Below are 22924 nucleotides of genomic sequence, written 5' to 3'. Positions count from 1 at the left end.
CATTTACCCCTAGACAACGGTAGAGCTTGATTGATGCTGTTATCTTAATTCTGTGCACATGTGTGGTTATCATTGTTGAATTGTTGCATTTATTATCCTTTCGATTACTGTGTTGCTTGTTTCTTTAATAAAACTTTCTTAGTTCTAGTACTCCAGACTCCAACTGAGTGATCCATTTCTGCTGGTTTGGCAACCCAGTTACGGGGTACGTAACATAAGTGGGGGCTCGTCCGGGATTTTGAACGCTAAATTTGGGACGGAGTAAATTGATTGGGTTAAAATTCCCGAAAGAAAGAAAAGACAAACAGCAGAAATGGAGGTTGAGGAATTTATAAAGGCGCCGACCTTGGAGGCATTAGAGGATGCCAGGAAATCGGAATTGATAGCTGTGGCCAAACGGGTGAATCTTGCTAAGGTGAAGTCGACAATGAGGAGAGAGGAGATACACAGAGCTATTGTAGAGCACTATGTATCTAAAGGTGTGTTTCCCCAAGGTGAGCTGGGGGAGGTGTCTATTGAAAAACCTGCTGGAGACGCGGTACAGGTACAGCTTGAAAAACTGAGACTCGAGCACGAGTTCCGGGTACGGCAGTTAGAACACGAAGAGAAGCAGTTAGAAAGGCAGGAGAAAGAGAGAGAGTTAGAAAGGCAGGAGAAAGAGAGAGAGTTAGAAAGGCGGGAGAAAGAGAAAGAGTTAGAAAGGCGAGAGAGAGAGAAAGAGGTAGAAAGGCAAGAGAGAGAAAGACAGTTGGAGAGAGAGGAGAAACAGAGGGAAAGGGAATTTGAGCTGGAAAAGTTAAGGATAAGGGCCGAGCAGGGGCTCGTGCCGAACCAAGGTGGAGGGTTCCGGGCGACCCAGGAGGTTAGGCTGGTTCCCCCTTTTGACGATACCGATGTGGATCGGTACTTTCTCCACTTCGAAAAAGTAGCTATAAGTCAGGACTGGCCGAGGGATAAGTGGGTTGTTTTACTTCAGAGTGCACTGAAAGGGAAGGCCCAAGAAGCTTACTCCGCCTTATCCGCGGAAGATGCCCAGAAGTATGAGGTGGTGAAGGAGGCCATCCTCAGGATTTATGAGTTGGTCCCGGAGGCATACCAGCAGAGGTTCCGGAATGCGAGGAAGCGGTGGGACCGCACGTATTTGGAGTTTGCTCGTGAGATGCAAACATATTGTGAGCGTTGGTGCGCCTCGAAAGGGGTAGAGGGGGATTACGACAGACTGCTGCAACTGGTTCTGATTGAGCAGTTTAAAGGTTGTGTCCCTGAGGGTATGAGACCCTACCTCGATGAGAAAGAGGCAGCCACGTTAGCCGCAACTGCTAAGTTAGCGGATGAGTATGCGTTGACGCATAAAATGAAGGTTGCCCCGAGTAAAGGCTACCAGAAGGGTAGTCAGGACGGCGGGGAGAGTCCGCCGGAAAAGTCAGAAAGTAAGCCGGGGACTAGTGAAAAGGATAAGGTAGACCGGGAGCAGTCTGGTCGGAAGTCTCCTGGGGTCGTCTGTTATAATTGTGGGAAAGTCGGACACTTTGCGTCCAGGTGCTTTGCCCCAAGGAAGGAGACGGGGAAAGGAAAAGCGGAAATTTTGAATGGCTGTATCGAGCTGTTAAGCGAACCGCTAGGGAAGGACAGGTCTGAAAAAGTCCAGGAAGGGCGTGAGAGGTTTATCTCGGCCGGACTGGTGTCAGTGAAGGAGAGGTTAAAACCAGTTCCAGTGCGGATCTGGAGAGACACGGGAGCGTGTCAGTCACTAATACTGAAGAGTGTATTAGAGTTTAGCTCAGAGACCCAGACTGGGGAGGTAGAGGTCAAAGGTGTTGGGGAAGGGACAGAGTCAGTCCCTTTGCACCGGATATATTTACAGAGCAACCTGGTCTCTGGACTAGTCACGATTGGGGTGAGGTCCGAATTACCGATGAAAGACGTGGAAGTCTTGCTCGGTAATGACATCGCCGGAGGAATCGTGTTCCCAGTCGTGAGATTGACGGGTCAGCCTGCCAGCATGGAGGCCCCGCCCGCGATGGTGAATTTGGCCGAAACATTTCTGCCAACCTTGTATGAGACAGGGTGTAGTGAGATAAGAGGTAGTGAGGGAGCTGGGACGGACGTAGCAGTAGCCAGGAAAGAATTTGTGCAGACGCAGGAGCGAGACGAGGGGCTGATGGTTTTAGCCGAGACCGCTCTCTCTGACACAGCCTTGACAAGCTATTGTGCGGATGAGGAAGTGCTAAGGAAGAAAGGGAAATCAAGTACAGCATCCGCAGATGAGGAGTGGGGGGTGGTGCAAAAGAGTTATGGGGATGAGGTTTTTAACATGGCCCACGAGGTACCCCCCGGTGGACATTTTGCGGTGCTGGAGGAAACAGTTGGTGGAATCATGAAAGAGATTTACCGGCTGCCCAGGGGGAAGAATGTTATTGATCATGACCGACGCGAACTGAGACGGTCACCGGCTTTCGATATGCTAACAAACCTAGTCGGTGTTAGCGTGGAAATCAATGAAGCTAGGGGCCCCCTGTTAAGAGGAAAAAACCATTTTGAAAAGATTAGGATGGGATCGGTCAGATGGGAGAAGGCTATTGTTTTGGCCAGGTCTACTGATAAGGTCTCTCCCTTAATCCCCGAAGGAGTAATTAAACGACTTGCACCCATGTGTTTGATTGTCCCGAGGAAATGCAAAGAACTGGGACGTTGGGTGATTGTGGTTACAATAGGGCAGCCAAGTAAACAACACCCATATTTTTCGAGTAATTCAGTGACTAAAGGGCTGATGAACACAGAGGTGTGTATTGGCAATTTAACACGGCTGTCTGAAGCCAGTTTGATAGTGAACCTTGAAAAAAATGAATTCGGCCACACGAGAGTCACTTACCTGGGAATTGTGGTGACACAGGGGCAGCTGGCAGTGATGCAAGCTACAGTGCAGGCTATCGCTGACCTCCCAACCCCGACAGACAAGAGGGCCCTCAGAAGGCTTTTGGAGATGGTGGGGTACTGCAGGAAGTTTTGCAATAACTCTGCGGTCAATACCCGTCCCCCTCCTACTAAGCCCTTGCGAGAGAAAACTGAGCCGGAATGGGACGACCCTTGTTGTTGTGGTCCGGGACAAAACCAAATGAGAGGTTACATTGGTCGCAATTCATCAGTGTTTTTGGCCACTATGAAGTTTGCTGAGTTGGAGCCTGGTCTAAGGGATTATTAATAACACGTGTAAAAGGAACAGAAAATGTGATGACTGTCTGTCAAGGTGTTGACAGCTTCAAATTCTCTGTATTAGCTAAATAACTGTTAAAGATGTATATTGTGTATGTATCAGATAATGTAGTCATGTTTGTAATTTTTACCTCCCGGTAAAAATCCTTAAAGGGGGGAAGTGTTACGAGAATACACATAAAATTAAGATGTTTGCTGGCCTGGGCTAGCATCAGTGGCATCAGCAGTTGGTCTGCCACCTGCCCTCAGGGGAAGGAGAGATAAGGAACAATGGAGCAGCGTCTGGAGATGTGTAATGAAGGGATGTGGGAGGGAGAGCTGTCTGGAGCGGCTCCCCCCTTTGAACCCTGAACTGTTTGAAGTGATGGACAGGCGATACCCCAGCAGGGGGATAAAAAGGGACAGGTTCGCTAAGACAGACACACACGCCACCCGAGGTAACGAGACCCTGGAAGCGGTGCGCCTCTCACGAGTGGTGAGAAGTACCGGACAACGCACAGGGTGGAAAGGTACGATCAGCGGGAACCCGGTGTGTGTCCGCCCTTGCCTGGGTGCCGGGTTCACTGCAGAGGATCGACCGCATCTGGAGGAGGGGTCACAGTCGGTGACCTCAGGTGACATCACCAAGGACCCGCCCAAAAGTTGCTCGTGAGCAATCTCGCTGGTCTGTGAGTGAAGCTGTGCTGAATGATGAGTTGTTCTCTCTGTCTCTCTTCCCCCACCTTGTCCATCGCCATGGCAACGATTACTGCGAACTGAACTTTGAGTCATTTTGAAATTGGTCATTTACCCCTAGACAACGGTAGAGCTTGATTGATGCTGTTATCTTAATTCTGTGCACATGTGTGGTTATCATTGTTGAATTGTTGCATTTATTATCCTTTCGATTACTGTGTTGCTTGTTTCTTTAATAAAACTTTCTTAGTTCTAGTACTCCAGACTCCAACTGAGTGATCCATTTCTGCTGGTTTGGCAACCCAGTTACGGGGTACGTAACAACAGTTACTTGAGTTACTGTTGCCCTCCTGTCAGCTTGAACCAGTCTGGCCATTCTCCCCTGACCTCCCTCATTAATGAGGTGTTTTCACTTACAGACTTGTCGCTCACTGGATGTTTCTTTGCACCTCTCTCTGTAAACTCTAGAGACTGCTGTGCATGAAAATCCCAGGAGATCAGCATACTTTGAGATACGCAAATCACCCCATCTGGCACCAACAATCATTCCATAGTCAGTTACTTAGATCACATTTCTTCCCCATTCTGATGTTTAGTCTGAACAACAACTGAACCTCATGACCATGTGTGCATGCTTTTATGCACAGAGTTGCTGCCACATGATTGGCGGATTAGATATTTGCATTAACGAGGAAGTGTATAGGTGTCCCTAATAAAATGGCCGCTAAGTGTATAACCATATTAATTTTAAAAAGGTGAGGGAAAGATGGGGGGTTAAAAAATCAGCCAGTCTAACATCGGGGGTGGGGCCAGGGAATGTTAGGGTTTATCATAAAAGATGTAACAACTGGACTCTTGGACAGCATTAACAACATTAGGCAAAGTCAGCCTGGGTTGATGAAAGCAAAATCATGCTTAATCTACCAGAGTTCTTTCTTTTGTTGAGGAGGTAACTAGAATAGAAAAGGGAGAACTAGTGTTGTATTTGAACTTTCAGAAGGCTTTTGATCTAGTACAATGCAAAAGTAAAGCACACCTCAGAGGGTTATATACCAGCATAGACTGAAAATTGGTTGACAGTCAGGAATCAGCAAGTTGGAATAAATACAACTGTTTCTCAGCAGGCTTCGTGGATCGTGGTCTGGGTGCTCGTTAAGCGCAATATATATCCATAATTTAGATGAGGGATTTAAAGCATTTCCATGTTTGTGGCAGACAATGCTTGGGGTAAGGTGGGGGGGGGGGGGAATTGGTAGGAGAAATGTAAATTGCATAGTAGATGTAAAGAGGCTCCAGAATGATAAAGACAAACTGGGTCATTAAGCAAATGCAATACAGATGCAGACTAACTCAAGCAACTGTGAGATTATCTACTTTGGTTCTAAAAATAGAAAGAGATTATTTTTACATTGGGAAAGGAAGAGTCGGGTGTCCTTGTACAACAATCATTGAAAACAAATGTTCAGATGCAGTAAGCAATTAGGTCCAAGTTTATTAGAACCCGGGAGCAAGAATATCTTACTGCATCTGTACAGGGTCTTGGTGAGACCTCAGGTGGATTCTGCAGTCCTTGCCTCTTTATCCAAAGAACAATCTTCTTCCCATGGAGGTGTTTTACTATACAGATTGCCGGGATGGCAGCAGATGCATTAGAGGAGGGAGTGGGTGAAGGTTACAAGGTTAGAAGAATGAAAGTGAATCTAATGGGATGGGAACCTTATGAAGAGAGATTAAAGAAAACTGAACCTGAAAAATGGAGCCAATCTCTTAAAAACATACAAAACTGCAGGAATGATGGCTTCCTTGCCTGGGAAGTACACATCCAGGTGTCAAAGTACCAAGATAAGCTGTTGGCTATCCAGAACCAAAATAAGAAGAATTTTCATTACCTAGGGCAGGGGCTCCCAACCTGGGGCCTAAGGTAGGAGTCCATGAGTACTCCTGACCTAGAGGAATGCAGTGGAAACAAAATCACTAATATAGTTAAAAAGCAAGAAGTTATATTTCTTAAAGTTATAGGGATACGAGAAGAAAGTGAAAACATGCTAATGGAGCAGATGATCATCCATGATCATGTTAAATGGTGGAGAGGACCAAACGGCCTATTCCTGCTATTATATTTTATGTCTGATCCCCACAGGTAGCAACTGCTGACCCAAGAGGAAACTAACGCTGGTATATCACAGATAACTTGCCAAAGCGTTGTGTTACTAAGTATAAATGTCTGGATTTATACTTAGTAGCCAAATGCCTTGGCAATTCATCTGTGATGTACCAGTATTAGTTTCATCTCGGGCGGAAAGGAAAAAAATAACCAGCACCTAAAGGATGTAGAAGGTGCCAGGCTGGCACTGCAGCATTTAAACCTACAACCCCACCATAAGGCAGCTATGATGCAGCTTCACATTCATGCCCATCTCTCCCTCTCTAAGTTTACATCAAGCGAAGGAGAAGGACAAGAATGTCCCTCAAATAACAAGAAAACATGCATACCACTAAGACCCTCTTGTCCGTACTCATACACTCACTTAGATAAACATAAGTAAGTGTTATGATTTTAGAAGCATCAATAATAAAGCTAGTAATATGTTTAAAGATCTAAAAGGAAATTATATTGACAAACTATTTCTGTTCATTGTATGTATTTATACTTATAAGCGGTAATCGGATTTGAAATCACAAGGTAAGCATATGAAATCAAGATCTGAGCTCTGTTACAGCAAAGCACAACAGGGATCCACTTGACACAAGTGGCCTGGAAACTGATCACCCTATTTAAACAGACAATGATTAGTTCCTTGATGTGTACATGTAACGGATATTGAGAGTCAGTGCAGCCAGTTCCTAACCTTTAATGAGTTGGAGGAAGGAAACAGAGAGTGGGGAAGTCAACCCAAGCAACTCACTTGCACTACACGTTAGTACATCATTCACAATTCCCTACCATGCAATAGTTAAAAAGGGGGAAAAAGGCTCATTTACATGGCACAATGAACAGCACACGTGACTTGTGGCGAGGGCTGCATACCAATCACAGACTTCAACGGCAAATGTTGTGCGGCCACCAACATTGCGGCCTCTCTCCCAAAAGAGCTCAATCGCTTTTACACTTGATTCGATGTCGCTAACTCTGACCCTCCGAGGAAAGCCACCGCTACAAACTGCAACCTGGTCATCTCTGAGGCTGAGGTATGCAGATGTTTCCAACGAGTGGACAGTCGCAAGGCTGCGGGACCAGACGGCATCCCAGGGCGAGTCCTCAGGATGTGCGCAGCACAACTGGCAGGTGCGTTTACTGATATTTTTAATCTCTCCCACTCCCAATGTAGAGTGCCCTCCTGCTTCAGATTATCTGCCATTGTCCCTGTACCAAAAAAGACCAAGGTAACACGCCTGAACGACTGGCGTCCTGTCACACTCACCTCAATAATAAGCAAATGCTTTGAGAGGCTGGTCAAGGATTATATCTGCAGCTTGGTACCACCCACACTGGACCCCCTACAATTCACCTACCGACACAACTCATCGATAGATGACGCAATAGTCACTGCTCTACGTGCCATCCTTACACATCTGGAGAAGAAGGATGCTTATGTGAGAATGCTGTTCTTGGACTACAGTTCAGCATTCAACACCATAATTCTATCCAGGTTCGACAAGAAGCTCAGAAACCTCAGCCTTGAGCCTGCCTTGTGCAGCTGGATCCTGGAATTCCTGTCAAATCGCCGGCAGGTGGTAAGAGTGGGCTCCCTCACCTCCAACCCTCTGACTCTCAATACAGGAGGCCCTCAGGGCCGTGTACTGAGTCCTTCCATTATTTCCTGTATACCCATGACTGTATCACCACCCACAACTCCAATCTGCTATTTAAATTTGCCAATGACACTACATTGATTGGCCTTATCTCAAAAAATAACGAGGTGGCCTACAGGGAAGAGGTCATCTCTCTGCCCCAGTGGTGTCAAGAAAATAACCTCTCCCTCAATGTTGCAAAAACAAAAGAGCTGGCTTTGGATTACAGGAGGAATGGAGACAGGTTAGCCCTTATTGACATCAATGGAACTGGGTTGAGAGGGTAAACAGCTTTAAGTTCCTCAGCATCCACATCACCGAGGACCTCACACGGTCTGTACACATCAGCTGTGTGGTGAAAAAGGCACAACAGCGCTTCCTTCACCTCAGACGGTTGAGGAAGTTTGGGATGGGCCCCCAGATCATAAGAACTTTCTACAGGGGCACAACTGAGAGCATCCTGACTGGCTGCATCACTGCCTGGTATGGGAACTGTACCTCCCTTAATCGCAGGATTCTGCAGAGAGTGGTGCGGACAGCCCAGCACATCTGTAGTTGTGAACTTCCCATGATTCAGGACATTTACAAGGACAGGTGTGTAAAAAGGTCCTGAAGGATCAGTGGGGACATGAGTCACCCCAACAGCAATCTATTCCAGGGGCTACCATCCGGGAAGCGGTACCGCAGCATAAAAGCCAGGATCAACTGGCTCCAGCATAGTTTCTTCCACCAAGCCATCAAACTGAAGAACTCACACCCATTTGCGTGTTCTCTACATTACACTGACTGCTTGATTTATTATAAATTATTATAAATCACTATGATTGCACATTTAGATGGAGATGTAAAGTACAGATTTTTACTCCTCATGTGAAGGACGTAAGAAATAAGGTCAATTTAATTCAATCACCATGCCTCAAAGTGCTGGCTCATTCATTAAAAGCATATATCTATACACTGTGAAGGGTTGTAAATAAAAGAATTCCAATGTTTATAGAGGAAAATTGGCAGTTCACAAACACACATCTTCAAAATTCTGATGGTGAAATGGGAAGCCCATTTCCTACCGATACTGTTCACAGCCCATTCAATACAGGTTTGTTTCCAATTCTAATCTTACATGCAGTAACTGTTCCATCAGATAATAAGCAAGCCAGCCATTTTACACACAAACAACAGGCGCATGACATGGCAATTAACTGCCTTTAATCATAATGTAAAACTCCAATAACTGCTATCAAAATGTTCACGAATCCCAAAAGACTGGTATCTGGCCTGATCGTTGTCATCTGTAATCCAGTGGGTTTAGTCCTGCTCAGACTGCCAATTTTTGTACTGCTTAATGCAAAGCAGTTCACCAATCGTCAATTATTTTACAGTACACTGTCAACTTTATTTCACTCAAAACCTCACTAGGCTCCATTTCCATGCAGCTTCTCAACTTCACACTCCTTTTAAATCAGAGCACTGTTCGCAGTTCGCCTTTGAAGCTAACTGGTGCGCTGTTTCCCACTCCCTTTAATATCACCAGAATCTGCTTCCTGTGTTTCCTCTAAACTCACCAGGGTTCTGCTTTCCGCCCCCTTTAAACAGACGGAGTTCACTTGCAAAATTTATTAAGTACAGTATCAAAAAAGTGAAATAAAGTGTGTTCAGGAATTAATGGGAATGGCATCCAACAGTCTGGAAACTTTGCTAACTTGATACAATTAAACCCTTGGAGAATCGATTATTGGAATTTATTATATTAGTTCAGAAAGAGATGTTGGCCAAGGGGGATCCATAGCATAGAAAAATTGGGAATTAGCTATTGAGACCATAATTAAGTATCTCATCCAGAAAATAGCATCAAGTGCAAATTACAAAAACAGATCTAAAGCTTCTGGTTCAACAGCAACATCTTACATTTATACCTCATTGTTAACATAATCAAAAGGTGCTTCACGAGGAACCACAGAAGGAGTTACTAGGGGAAATTAATAAAAGCGTGCTGACAATTAGGCTTTGAGCATCTTTTGAAATGAAAGAGAAGTAAATGAGGTGAAGGGAGGAAATTCCAGGATTCGGGATTTTGACATGTGAAGACCAGACTACTGAATAGAGAAACGATAAAATTCAGGGAACAGCAAGAGGCTAGAATTAAAGACGCAAAGAATCTTAGAAGATTAAGGGGCTAGAGGAGATCACAAAGTAAAATAAGGACATGACCATGGAGGCATGAAAGAGAATATTCAAATCACTAGTGATGGTAGCGTCAAATCCAAAAGTGCGACAGATTCAGCAGCAGTGCTTTGGGTGACTAAAGAGACTAGAATGATGGGCAGCACTGTGTCGACAAAGATGTGGCTGAGTATTTTAGGAAGTTGAGACTGGGGCTGAATCAAGTGATGGTACACACAGCTACAATGCGTTTCTAAATAAAAGTGTGAATGGAGAAGTGGCCCAAGAGTTATGTCAGACTCGAGTCCAAATATACTGCTTCAGTTTCAACCATCTCAAGGAAGTTTTAAATAGACAATTATTCCTGCCTTCATAATCTCCACTTGGAAGAAATTTCTACTTATGTAAGGGACCTGACCATTCCTTATGTAGAAAAAAAGTCCTCATGGCACGTTTATTTCTTTTGCCAATTATCTTTATTTTATATCTCTCAATCCTTACCCCTCAAATAGAAATACTGTCCCTCTTTCTTCGGAATGTCAACTCTTCATTATTTTAAGTACTTTTATCTTATGTCCACGAGGAACAACCACAGCTTCTACCACTCATCTGCTCATTTTTTAAGCAATCTAAAGGCACAATGACCTTCACTGGTCAAGAGGAACCAATTTCTCTCTCCACCAAGGATGGTTGCCTCATCTGCTGAGTGTTTCTGAAATTTGCTGCTCTTACTTTAGGGGTCCAGCATGTGCAGGAATTTTGTTTTCCAATTACTGTCTTAATGTAGGTGGATTTTAAAAAGGAGTTCGGAGAGGCATGAATGAAATGGCCAACAATGGCTTGCTAGGCAGCTTTTCTATTCCTCTGTATCAATACAAGTAAAAGCTGTGAAATGTAAAATTAACTAACAATTTGTTGCCGCTTCTTTCATACGCTCACCAGCCAAAATTCATCCAATGAATCAGGTAGTTTTTTGTGTGTGGCAGAATTAAAATAGTTTGCACTTTTATACTAACGTTGTAGAAACGCTGAAGCATTTAAGAGGCTATGAGATAGGCATGTGAATGTGCCGAGAATGGAGGGATACGGACATTGTGTAGGTAGTTTAGCGTCTAATTACTAGGTTAATTAGTTGAGCATAACACAGTGGGCTGAAGGGCCTGTTATTGCACTAGGCTGTTCTATGTTCTATAAAGTTGCCAAAAGAAGATCAGACTGAGAATTGCAGACAAAACACAGCAGGCCTGAGACTGAAGGCTACAGTACTGATCTGGCCCGCTCTGAGAAAGGAGTGAAGACCCAAAAGAAGAATAATGTGTCTCTCCAGGGATAAGGCAAAGAAACTGACTGTGGCCAAATATTATACAAAAGGAGAATGAGGAATTGAATGATGCCCCCTGCTGCACTTAAAATGGTGAACTTGGCATAACAGTAGAAGTGTAAGCAAAGTATTTTCTTGAGAGAAACAGCTTATTGATTTTTCTGTATCACTGTTGTTGAACATAATTTACCACACTGGCCACCACAATTCCAATTGTTATTGCTTTGAATTAAATGCATATTTGGGACCTCTGTCATCCTAATATCATTGGTAAATATCTAAGGAATGCACTATCCTACTCAACCACAGAGCTGGTTACGTTATTACAAATACAGTCATCATATGGATAACTTTCTAGATGATATAACGTGGATGAACCTACTCTTATGGACCCTTTAGCAAGTGATTTCAAAATATCTGAAGCCTAAGGTCCTTTCTCTGCTGGGTAGCTGGTGTTGATAGGAAGACGCCCACAAAGCAGAATGAAGTACACTTTTAGAAGACTGAGAGAGAAAGCTAACTGAACAAGTATCAGAGTCAATCAGTATGTGCAATGAGAGACTTGGTTAACATTTCAGGTTGATAGAATCTTCCATGATGTAAAGTCATTGACGTAAAATGTGAAGCATTTTGACCTGTTGAGTATTTCCAAAGATTCCCTTTTCACTTCAGGTTTTGATGGAGGCAGGTTAGAAGACGTGATGCCAAAAGTTGCCAAAGAAGAAGAACTAAAAGGATTACCTGCTGTCACATGAAATATTTTTTGTGACATCAGCAAAGGCAGGCATATGTTAGAGGGGTTTCACATGAAGCTTTACGTTAAGGCCTGTATTGATTTAAAAGCCAACAACACACTCAGAACCATTGGAGAAGAAACAGAGATTAGAGGTGAGGTAGTGGTTTATAAGGGTCAGAAATGTTTTTATTAAAAAGGACAATAAGGGCATACTTGAAGGTGGGGGTTGGAGCTCTGTATCTAGAGATAGGAAACAGTAAACAAAGCGACACACACAAAATGCTGGAGGAATTCAGCAGGTCAGGCGGAAGCTACGGAAATGAACAGATCATCAATGATTCGGGCCGAGACCCTTCATCAGGACTGGGAAGGAAGGGGGGTGAAGCTAGAATAAAAAGGTGGGAGGTAGGGGAAAGAGATTAGCTGGAAGGTGATAGGTGAAGCCATGTGGGTGGGAAAGGTCAAGGGCTGGAGAAGAACAAACCTGATAGGAGAGAAGAGTGAACTATAGGGGAAAGTGAAGGAGGAGGGGACCCAGGGGAAGTAATAGGCAGGCGAGAAGAACTAAAAGGTCAGAGTGGGGAATAATGATGGTGGTGGTGGTGGGGGGGAACTGGTTCTTCAGAAGGAGAAATCGATATTAATGCCATCAGGCTGGAGGGCAAAACAATCAATTGAAGAGGGAGAAGGGAAGTATGGCTGTCAGAGCAGCTGATCAGTCAGAACCTAGGAAGGCAAGGAGAGTGAAGAGAGGTATTCATTAAAGGCGTAAATTCAAGGCTAGGACAAAATTGGTGAGAGGAAAACGGAGAACCTTGCCCTGTGTGAGAGAAGCAAAAGAAGTGAAAAGGCAGCAGTGTCTGAACGGATGGCTGCACACTTATCGACAGCGAGTAACCACAGAGTTCTTCATACGGCCGGGGGGTTCACGTAGCGTACCGATAGTGTGACAGTACTACAGCCCGGGGCATCAGAGTTCGGCGTTCAATTCCAGCGTCCTCTGTAAGAAGTTTGCACGTCCTTCCCGTGAATGTGTGGTTTTCCCCAGGCTGCTGCAGTTTCCTCCCACAGTCCAAAGCTGTACCGGATAGAGTGTTAAGTAGGTGGGTTGCCGTGTGCTGCGGCTCATTGGACTGGAAGGGTCTGTCCCACAGTGTATCTCTAAATAAATAACACGATTCACAGTACGTGTGTTATAGACAGACCATGATATCACACTACACACACACAAACAACGCTGGAGGAACAGCAGGCCAGGCAGCATCTATGGAAAAAGAGTACAGTCAATGTTTCAGGCTGAAGTGTCGACTAATCTTTTCCACAGATGCTGCCTGGTCTGCTGAGTTGCTCCAGCACTTTGTGTGTGTATTGCTTGGATTTCCAGCACCTGCAGATTTTCTCTTGTTTACGATACCATACCATATGATGACAGAATATAGTATTAATGGTAAGACTCTTGGCAGTGTGGAGGATCAGAGGGATCTTGGGGTCCGAGTCCATAGGACACTCAAAGCTGCTGCGCAGGTTGACTCTGTGGTTAAGAAAGCATACGATGCATTGGCCTTTATCAACCGTGGGATTGAGTTTAAGAGTCGAGAGGTAATGTTGCAGCTATATAGGACCCGAGTCAGACCCCACTTGGAGTACTGTGCTCTATTCTGGTCGGCTCACTACAGGAAGGATGTGGAAACCATAGAAAGGGTGCAGAGGAGATTTACAAGGATGTCGCCTGGATTGGGGAGTATGCCTTATGAGCACAGGTTGAGTGAACTTGGCTTTTTCTCCTTGGAGCGATGAAGAATGAGAGGTTTCCTGATAGAGGTGTGTGTTCGTCCATTATCGGCGTCGATGAGGACCTTGACACCATTTGATGGTGTCGAGACTAGTGCCTTATTTGGATTTAAGTGAGGGAGAGTTGCGCAGTGCCAGCCTCACTCCCTCTTCCCAATTCCCATCTGGATCCAGTGACAAGACAAGAGTCGAGATGGCTGGAGATGGGACTAGGCGCAGTGGATGACCAGGACGTCTTCAGTGTCTTGTCCTGCTCTACACGTTCTACAATGCTTGCAGAGACCGCCTTCTTGACCGTTGGGCCTTCCATTGGCTTCATCCGCTCAATCTGCCAGAGTCTGTCTTCACATGCTGGGATAGGCAACTCCCTAGCTCACCGAGGGCCTGAAACCCTTTGGCTACCCTCACCTGGTTTAGCCGGCTTGTCGAAGCCGTTGCGCGGGGTGTGGCCGCTGTTGCATGCAAACAGCTGATGGAGGAGTACAAGATAATGAGAGGCACTGATCGTGTGGATAGTCAGAGGCTTTTTCCTAGGGCTGAAATGGCTAGCACGAGAGAGCATAGTTCTAAGGTGCTTGGACGTAGGTACAGGGGAGATGTCAGGGTAAGTTATTTTTTTTACACTGAGAGTGGTGAGTGCGTGGAATGGGCTGCTGGCGGCGGTGGTGGAGGCGGATACGATAGGGTTTTTTAAGAGACTCCTGGATAGGTAGATGGAGCTTAGAAAAATGGAGGGCTATGGGTAAGCCTAGGTAGTTCTAATGTAAGGACATGTTTGGCGCAGCTTTGTGGGCTGAAGGGCCTGTATTGTGCTGTATGTTTTCTATGTTTCTCTTTGCTTCTCTACTAACAGGAAAGGTTGGACAAGGTTTATTTTTAAATTATACAACAAAAACAGGCATTGGATTATAAATTCTTCAAGTAATAGACCAACACTGGACTTAAACATATGAAGCAGCATTACAGTCAGGCAATCAAATTCCAGAAGTTACAACTCAGAAGTAGGTCATTCAGTGTATCAATCCGTAATGGTGCCAATTGCAGCTTTGCTTTCTAATCCCATTCTCCTGGCCTTTTGTATATTTTTTTTATATATTTGTGCAATTCAATTTATCTGCCTTAATTTGAAATAGGATTTATCTTTACTGCCACCTAGCCATCTCTGCAGCACAGCTACGGTGCCCTTAATGTTATCTGCCACAAGTCTCTTATGTGGCACCTAATCAAACACCTTCCAAAAATCTATATTTAGAATTTCCTTTATCTAATCACTCCTGCAGTTTCCTTAAAAAATTAATTAGTCAAGCATGACCTGTCCTTTACAATTTTTTTTTATCATCAATTTGGTGTTTAAACACCAAACTTTAATTTCCTGTCTTCTACATTACAGCTTTCTTTAAAAAAAACTGTAACATCTGGCATACTTTGCCATAATTATGGTTTTCAATTTTTATGAACATTCTGCTAGTTTCATGCATATCAGTTGCACCATATAATACTTATAAAGTAGAAATGGTCATTTACTTTAAAAGAAAAAAATGTTAAAACACACGGTATTATAACAGGATGGAGAGTTACTGCAAGAAAAGGCAAAATGAGTGAAAAGATGTCTGTCTTCCCCACGGGGTCACACGGAGCAGTGAGAGTGTGTAGCAGCAGACAGCAGTGAGAATACAAGTAGCACCAAGAGATCTGAAGCTGGGTGAAAATGGCTGGGATTTAAGGGGAGGGAGGGAGGGAGGGGGTGGGGGGGAGAGGGAGAGGGAGAGGGAGAGGGAGAGGGAGAGGGAGAGGGAGAGGGAGAGGGAGAGGGAGAGGGAGAGGGAGAGGGAGAGGGAGAGGGAGAGGGAGAGGGAGAGGGAGAGGGAGAGGGAGAGGGAGAGGGAGAGGGAGAGAGGAGAAATATGTGGGGATGTAAGAAGTGATGAGAGAGAGGATGAATGTGTGTAGAGCTGGGCACACAAGGAGCAGCCCTGAGCTGTACATTGTAATCCAGAATAACGTCACTAAACAGCAGACTGGGAACAGTCGGCAAGTATTACACTTCATTTGCTCTTTAGAGGGAAGGGACCTAAACAGAAAAAAAGCTGGGGGAAAAGTATTAGATTAGATTAGATTATGAGGACACACAGTCCTCTTTTATTGTCATTTAGTAATGCATGTATTAAGGAATGATACAATATTCCCCCAGTGTGATATCACAGAAACACAGGACAGACCAAGATTGAAAAACTGACAAAAACCACATAATTATAATATATAGTTAGAACAGGGCAAGCAATACCATAACTTGATGAAGAACAGGCCATGGGCACGGTAAAAAAAAGTTCAAAGTCTCTCGAAAGTCCCACATCTCACATAGACGGGAGAAGGAAGAAAACTCTCCCTGCCATGCCCAACCACAGTCCAACTCTGAGTCATCTGAAAACTTCGAGCCTCCGACCAGCCCTCTGACACCGAGCACCATCTCTGCCGAGCGCTTCGACCTCAGCCCCAGCCGCGGCAGCAGGCAAAGCTGAGGATTTTGGGGCTTTCCGTCCAGAGATTCTCAATTGCACAGTAGCAGCAGCAGCGAACCGGGCATTTCAGTAGTTTCTCCAGATGATCCTCCGTGCTTCTTGCGGCTGTCTCCATCAGATCAGAATTGTGCACGGTACCCTATTTAACAAACACGATATCATTTCACCGGAGAGCTGCGCACACTGCATCACGCTGCCATCTTCTCCTCCCACCAGTCAATTATATATTAATTTAATATATAATAGACTGACTAGATAGAGGTCTCTACAACTTATTTTCGTCATATTAGTTATTTCCTTATTTACATATTTATTTATTTTTGTATTTGCAGTTCATCTTTTTTTTTGCACGTCGGTGTTTGTCGGTCTTTGTGTGTAGACTTTCACTGATTCTATTGTATTTCTTTGTTCTACTGCGAATGCCTGCAAGAAAATGAATCTCAGAGTAGCATGTGGTGGCATATATGTACTTGGATAGTACACTTACTTTGAACTTTGAAACGGCGAGGAAATCAGATAACTAGGGTTTACAAGTAGGAACACAGGTAAGGGATAATTAAATTTTAAATTAATAAAATCAATGTAATACAGCATTGATAGAACTTGGGTAAAGACAGGAAGATTGTCAAAGGAAGTAACAATAAAGTGTAAACAAATAGTCAGTACCATGGGCTCCTTGTAATCTGTTGACATATTAACCTTGTAATCTGCTTATGAAATTTGGCTTCACTGAATTCAAGGCAAACAAATTTTGGAAGCATAGCACAGTGTACAAATAGGAGCATGAGCCCAGCACATGCCATCACAGATGAACTTCTACTTCAGCATTTAAATGATAAAAATAAACCAGTGAACAAGGTCAAATCAAGAAAAATGTGGGGATAACTATAAATAATGGAATGCGAGGGTATAATCAGCAGAGTAGACGTGATCAAGAGATCTAAAGCCCATGTTACCTGCTCAGTGGTAAATTGAGAAAGAAGAACTTGGGAACAAGAGGGAAGTTGTCATAGCACATGCAAGAACCCAAAACTAGCCGAGAAAGGAATGAGATTCTGCCTAATAAAGAAGAGGAGGTTATAACAAAATATTACATTAATTAGATCCATGTCAAATAAATTTATCTGATTTTTCAGAACAGTTTTGAGGAGTTGAATGGCAGTGCACTGCTCCTACTTCTTATATTCTTGTTCTGAACACGTGCAGCAGATCTAGTTACACAGGTAACTTGGCACATCAAAAAATGAATGACAAACTGGAAAGGAAAGGGATAGTTTAGACATGAAGAATAATGTTAGGGTCTAGTGCAGGGGTTCACAGACCCCTTACTTAAGGGTATTGTTCCATGGCATAAACGAGGTTGCGAACCCCTGGTCTACTGAGAAATTATCTTGGCTTAGAAGATTAGTATGTAAAATGAGAATTAGAGGATTTATGAAGGGAGAAAAATCCCTTCAGAGTAGTTTATCATCTGTATGGGACAGGTACCCCAATATATTCGTTAAGAAATAAAAATTTGAAGCAAATGTAATGTTAGCACATTAGAGATCTAGGTTCAGTTCTGATTTCTGATGCTGTCTATGTGGCATTTATGCATTTTCCCTGTGTGGGGTTCCTGCAGCTAAACTTGTTTTCCTCCCACATCCCAAAGATATGTGGGTTGGTAGATTAATTAGCTACAGTAAATTGATTATATGTAACTGAGTGGGAGAATCGGAGAGAATTGGTAGGATCAAGGGGAGAATAAAACGGGATTAGAGCAAATGGGTATTTGATGAACAGTATGGACCCAATAGAAAGAAGGACATGTTTCCTTGCTATATAACTCAATGTCTAATGTTCCTGAATAATGGGCAAATATATTGAAATAAGTCATTTCCTGCAGCAATGTTATGGACTATTTTAGGTATAGTCTTAGGTAATGAGACAGGTTTAATTAGTACTTTCATCATAACGTATCTTCTAGGCAAGAGTGAGCAGAATGTGAAGGAATTTTTAAATTAAATTTCAAGACATTTTGAGTCGTAAACCAGATACTTAAATAAGCGAATTAAATGGGTATGAGAATAAAATGGCAAGTTAGAATAAAAAGGTATGTTAGCACATACAGCAAACGTTAAAGTAGTATTTTGTGATTCTCAACAAATATATATTCCTCTGAGAAATGTAAAATTCTGTAATAAATTGATTTATCCATGGATAACTAAAGTTATCAAGAATAGTATGGAATAGAATTAAATTTCTAAAAAACCTTATAGTATAGACTAGTTTGGTAATGGAGAGCTTTGGAAACCAATTTATTAACCAATTAATAATGAAAGGAATAGATAATGAACATAAACAATCCAAAAAATGTATGTGCTTTTACACGTTTTTGAAAAATAAGAGTGAATTTAAAACTGGAGCACCTTGAAGCTGAAGCAGAAGAAATTAAAATGAAGGGAAAAAATTGCTGGTGTTTCAAAAAAAGAATTACCCACCTTCATAAGAGATGATACAATGAACATATCAGAATTAGTGAGGAGTAAAAGGTCTAATGAAACCAAGAAACCTAATAATTAGGTTTAAAATTACAATGAAATACAGTCACAGGGAAAATCATAGACTAAGGAAATGAATTGTCCAGTTAAATGAAGATAAAACTGAAACATTTTTGGTTGGTCCCAAAGCTTAAAGTAATAAACTTTTTGATAAACCTGGGAACGCAACTTCCCTTGTAAAATCAGAAGTAGTAAGCCTGGGTGTTATCCTTGATTCAGATTGAATTTAAATCCCACGTAAAGAAAGTGACCAGAGCAGCATTTCCACACTTAAAAAAATATTGTAAGGGTATGTCTGTATCTGTCACATAATGATGCTGAAAAAGTAATTCACACTTTTATATCAAATAGATTAGATTACTGCAATGCATTTCTTACTGGCCTTCCAAAGCAACTTAATGACAAACTTCAACTCATTCAGAATGCTCTGCTAGACTTTTACCTCAAACCAAAATGAGGGAACATATCACTCCCATCCTAACTACTCTGCATTCACTTTTTGCATCTTTTATAATTGATTTCAAAGTTCTCTTACTTGTTTTTAAAGCCCTTAATGGTCTAGGACAGAATACATCACAGAATTGCTTTCGTTTTATAGTCCTGCTCGAGCGCTCTGGTCTTCTGCCAATCTCTGAAATTTCCCTCAAAAGATAATTGGCAGGTCAGCTTTTTTGAACTACTTTCCTGAACTGTGGAATTCAGACTTAAGGCTATAAGATATGCAGAATCAGTTAACACTTTTAAATGCCAACTCAAAACCTATTTATTTAATCTTGCTTTTAATTAACATCTTTGTCTTTTATTTTTCATATTTGTACTTTATCCCATTGTAAAACACCTTGAATCAAGTTTCAAAGTACTACATCGTTTGTATGAAAAGTGCTCTATAAGTTTATAATCATAATAATTATTATTTTGGACTAATTCTAAGAAAACAATGCTTGTGCGAGGGAAAAATGAGAGTGAGAGAAAATGGAGGGCTACAGACTGATACAAGTTGACACAAAATTCGGTATCAACTTTATGAAGGAGATCTGTAAGCAACAACATATCTGGACTTACAAAAGGCATTTTCTTCCAATAGCTATATACCATATAGATGTTTGTGTTGAGGAATTTCTGGGTGTACTGGTACATCAACAAAAGGGACTACAATCCCAAATTTAAGTTTAAAGGATTGGGTAAGAAGCTGTCAGATGTGTATTACAGAAGGAAATTTAAGTTTTTTCTTTTTAAAAAACTGAATTTTTAAATAGAATATAACAATAAAAACAGTAACAATATTGAGATCTAGGCAAGCTGGCTCAGGAAATGCATCGGGTTAACATGTAGATACAAAACAAAACAATTTTCAAAAAGTGTACATTGGCCTTCATTGTAGGAACTTGAATACAAGAGTAAGGAAGTCTTGCTTCAGTTAGAGAGAGCACCCAGAGAGCAGTTTTGGTTTCTATTCCCAAGGAAAGAGGTAGTTGGCTTAGAATTTATACAAAGAAAGTCATTAACATTGATTTCTAGGTTGAGAGGGATATCCCAAAAGGACGAATGCTGGGCCAATATCCTCCAGGTTTAGAAGAGACAGGTGATCTTCCTGAAATGTATAACATCTTGAGGGCTTGACAGAGTCAAGGCTGACAGACAGTTTCCACAGCTAGAGTCTGGAAACAAGAGTAATTGAATAATAATAGGAATCTGAGGAAAAATTTTTTCACTCAGAGGGTTAAGAACCTTTGGAGTTATTTATCCCAAAGGGCTCTCATATCCAACGATTTTTGAAATTTGGATACTAGATGGGAAAATGAATTTAGGATTAGCCAAAATAGATAGTACAGCATGCTTGAGAGGCCATGTATCTCACACAAGCTCCCCTATTTTTTTTTGCCCTTACACTCATTCTGGCCTTCAGTCTAAACCACAGAATATTTATGCGGTTGGAAACCAGCCACAAAGCCTACTGTTGACCAGTGTTCCAAAATCAAACATGATCAGGAATTTGAGTTGGCACTGACTTGCCTATAATTGATCAGTGAAGCAGGTTCTCCTGTGATTTCAATTGGAATGGGTTACTGGGACTTGAATGAGTTATGACCACCTCTAAATCCCATCAGCACAAACCATCAATTTACACCTATTGAAACAATGGGAAGAAAGAATCTCTCTGACAGTCAAATGTGGCATCAGGATTCTGAAACACGATAGCCAATGAACAATGATTTCACACTTGTATACATTGCTGTCTCAGACACAATTACCTGCCTATAATACCCAAATTATAGCTGTTCTTTTGTTCCAGCAGACAGCCGTACACAGAAATGGGTTAAATATTGGTAGTGGATCAAAGCTGATTACAATCTCTGAATTAACATAGTATCTCAGTAGTGATCTGTGCTGAACTGAATCAAATCCAATCTATCACTCTAAATTCTAACACAGGACCATCTATCCTCGATGTGCAATCAATGAGTTCCCACTCACTCACATCTTGTAGTCACTAATGGCTGAAAGCTCTAGCCATATGAATACTGCAGCTATCACAACAGTTCGGAGCCTGGATATCCTACAAGTGACTGAATTTCTGGACAAACCAAAACCGGGCCCCCAGTTGGTCCCTCCATCTATAAAATGGACTGTAGTTACTCACCTCGGCAACTCTGACAGCACCAACCAAACACGTGATCTCCATTACCAAGGAGGACAAGGACTGCAGGTACATGTGGACCACCACATGCAGGGTCCCCTCCAAGTCACTCACCATCGTGGCTTGGAAATAAATTGGCAGTGCCTCACGGAACCGTACAGCACAGACTTCAGCCTGCAAATGTCTGGGCCACCCATGATGCCAAATTAAACTGAACCTACCCGCCTGCAATGGAACACAGACACACAACACAGAAGGTGAAATTTTGCAATACACGTTGTGAATTAGTGTGGGCTTTTACACATTGTTGTAAGAGGACAACATTCAATGCTGCCAGATCTAAATTCTGGAATTTTCTACCTGACAGAAGTGTGGGAGAAGCTTACTGAAAGGACACAGCAGCTGCAGGAGGCTCCTTCTCAAGGGCAATTAGAAAGGGTAAAAAAAATGTGGCCTTATTAGTGACACTTATATACTCCAAAAATAAGAATACAGATTATTACCTTCCTGTTTTTATCACCTGTCTATTAAATTATCTTTGTGTATATAAATCCAAGATCATATTGTTATTTATTATACCTTAATAAGAACTGCAAGCTCTTACACACAATATACCAACCTCATTGCCTTGGGATCAGCTGAAACTTTTCGCATCACCCACTGTTCAGGACAAAGATGGAAACTACGACTCTAGCGACAGTTTTCCCATTTTATATTCTATTTATCAAATGCATATATAAACTTGGCTCTTTCACCTCTGTGATCGGAGCTCAATATTCAATCCTGACACCTGAACTTTGACCTCAAGTCCCAGATGAATTCCTTCAGATCCACCCTTCACAGTTTTCAGCAAGGAAAAGTGAAGGGAAGGGCAGTGGGATTAAAAATGCACCACCGCAGGACAATGAAATTCAACTAGATGAGATTGACCGAAAGGTAACTGATTAATGGAGAAGCAGTTGTTAGTTCACAGAGACAGAACTATCCTTGGTAACGTTTGGGCTATGTTTTGGCTTACAGCTTTGCATTATTTTATATTTGCAACAACGCGGGAAAGACATTCAGAAGAGCAATCCTGTTAGCTCCATTCCCCCATTCTATTTCCCTGCATCGCTGCAACTTTCTCATTTTCTCTCTCCCTTCCCACAGATTCATTTTGCTACTTACCTACACTAGGAGTAAACTACTGGCATGCCATTTGGTTATAGCACGAATTTAGAGAGCCTGGATATAACCCACGCTGTTAGAAGCTGCACCCAAGGTTAATTTGAACCCAGACACGCAGTGATAGGTTTGATGAAAATCAGATTTATTGCCACTGATATTATCCTTTGTATACTTCACCCAAAGATGCCGAAAGCACAGGCAATAAAGTCACGATGTTGGAAATCTTATCCTTGAATGTTGTTGGCTACGGTCTTTCAATGATTCCATCATGTTTCTTGGATTTACTGAGTATGATGGCCAGGAAACAAATCTCAGGGTGTATAAGGTGGCACACATGTACTTTGATAATTACTTTACTTTAAACTTTGGAAG

At 42.5% G+C, this 22924-nt stretch overlaps 1 protein-coding gene across 2 annotated transcripts in view; it reads right to left on the bottom strand.

The window, feature by feature from the left end:
* maml3 (mastermind-like transcriptional coactivator 3) overlaps positions 1 to 22924 on the bottom strand; it is a 515482-nt gene that overhangs the window by 384175 nt on the left and 108383 nt on the right. The window lies entirely within an intron of this gene.

This window comes from Mobula hypostoma, chromosome 4 (genome assembly GCF_963921235.1).
Source record: "Mobula hypostoma chromosome 4, sMobHyp1.1, whole genome shotgun sequence".
NCBI classification, from domain to species: Eukaryota; Metazoa; Chordata; class Chondrichthyes; order Myliobatiformes; family Myliobatidae; genus Mobula; species Mobula hypostoma.
Note: the sequence above shows the minus strand (reverse complement) of the source record. Positions and strands in the feature narration are given on the sequence as shown.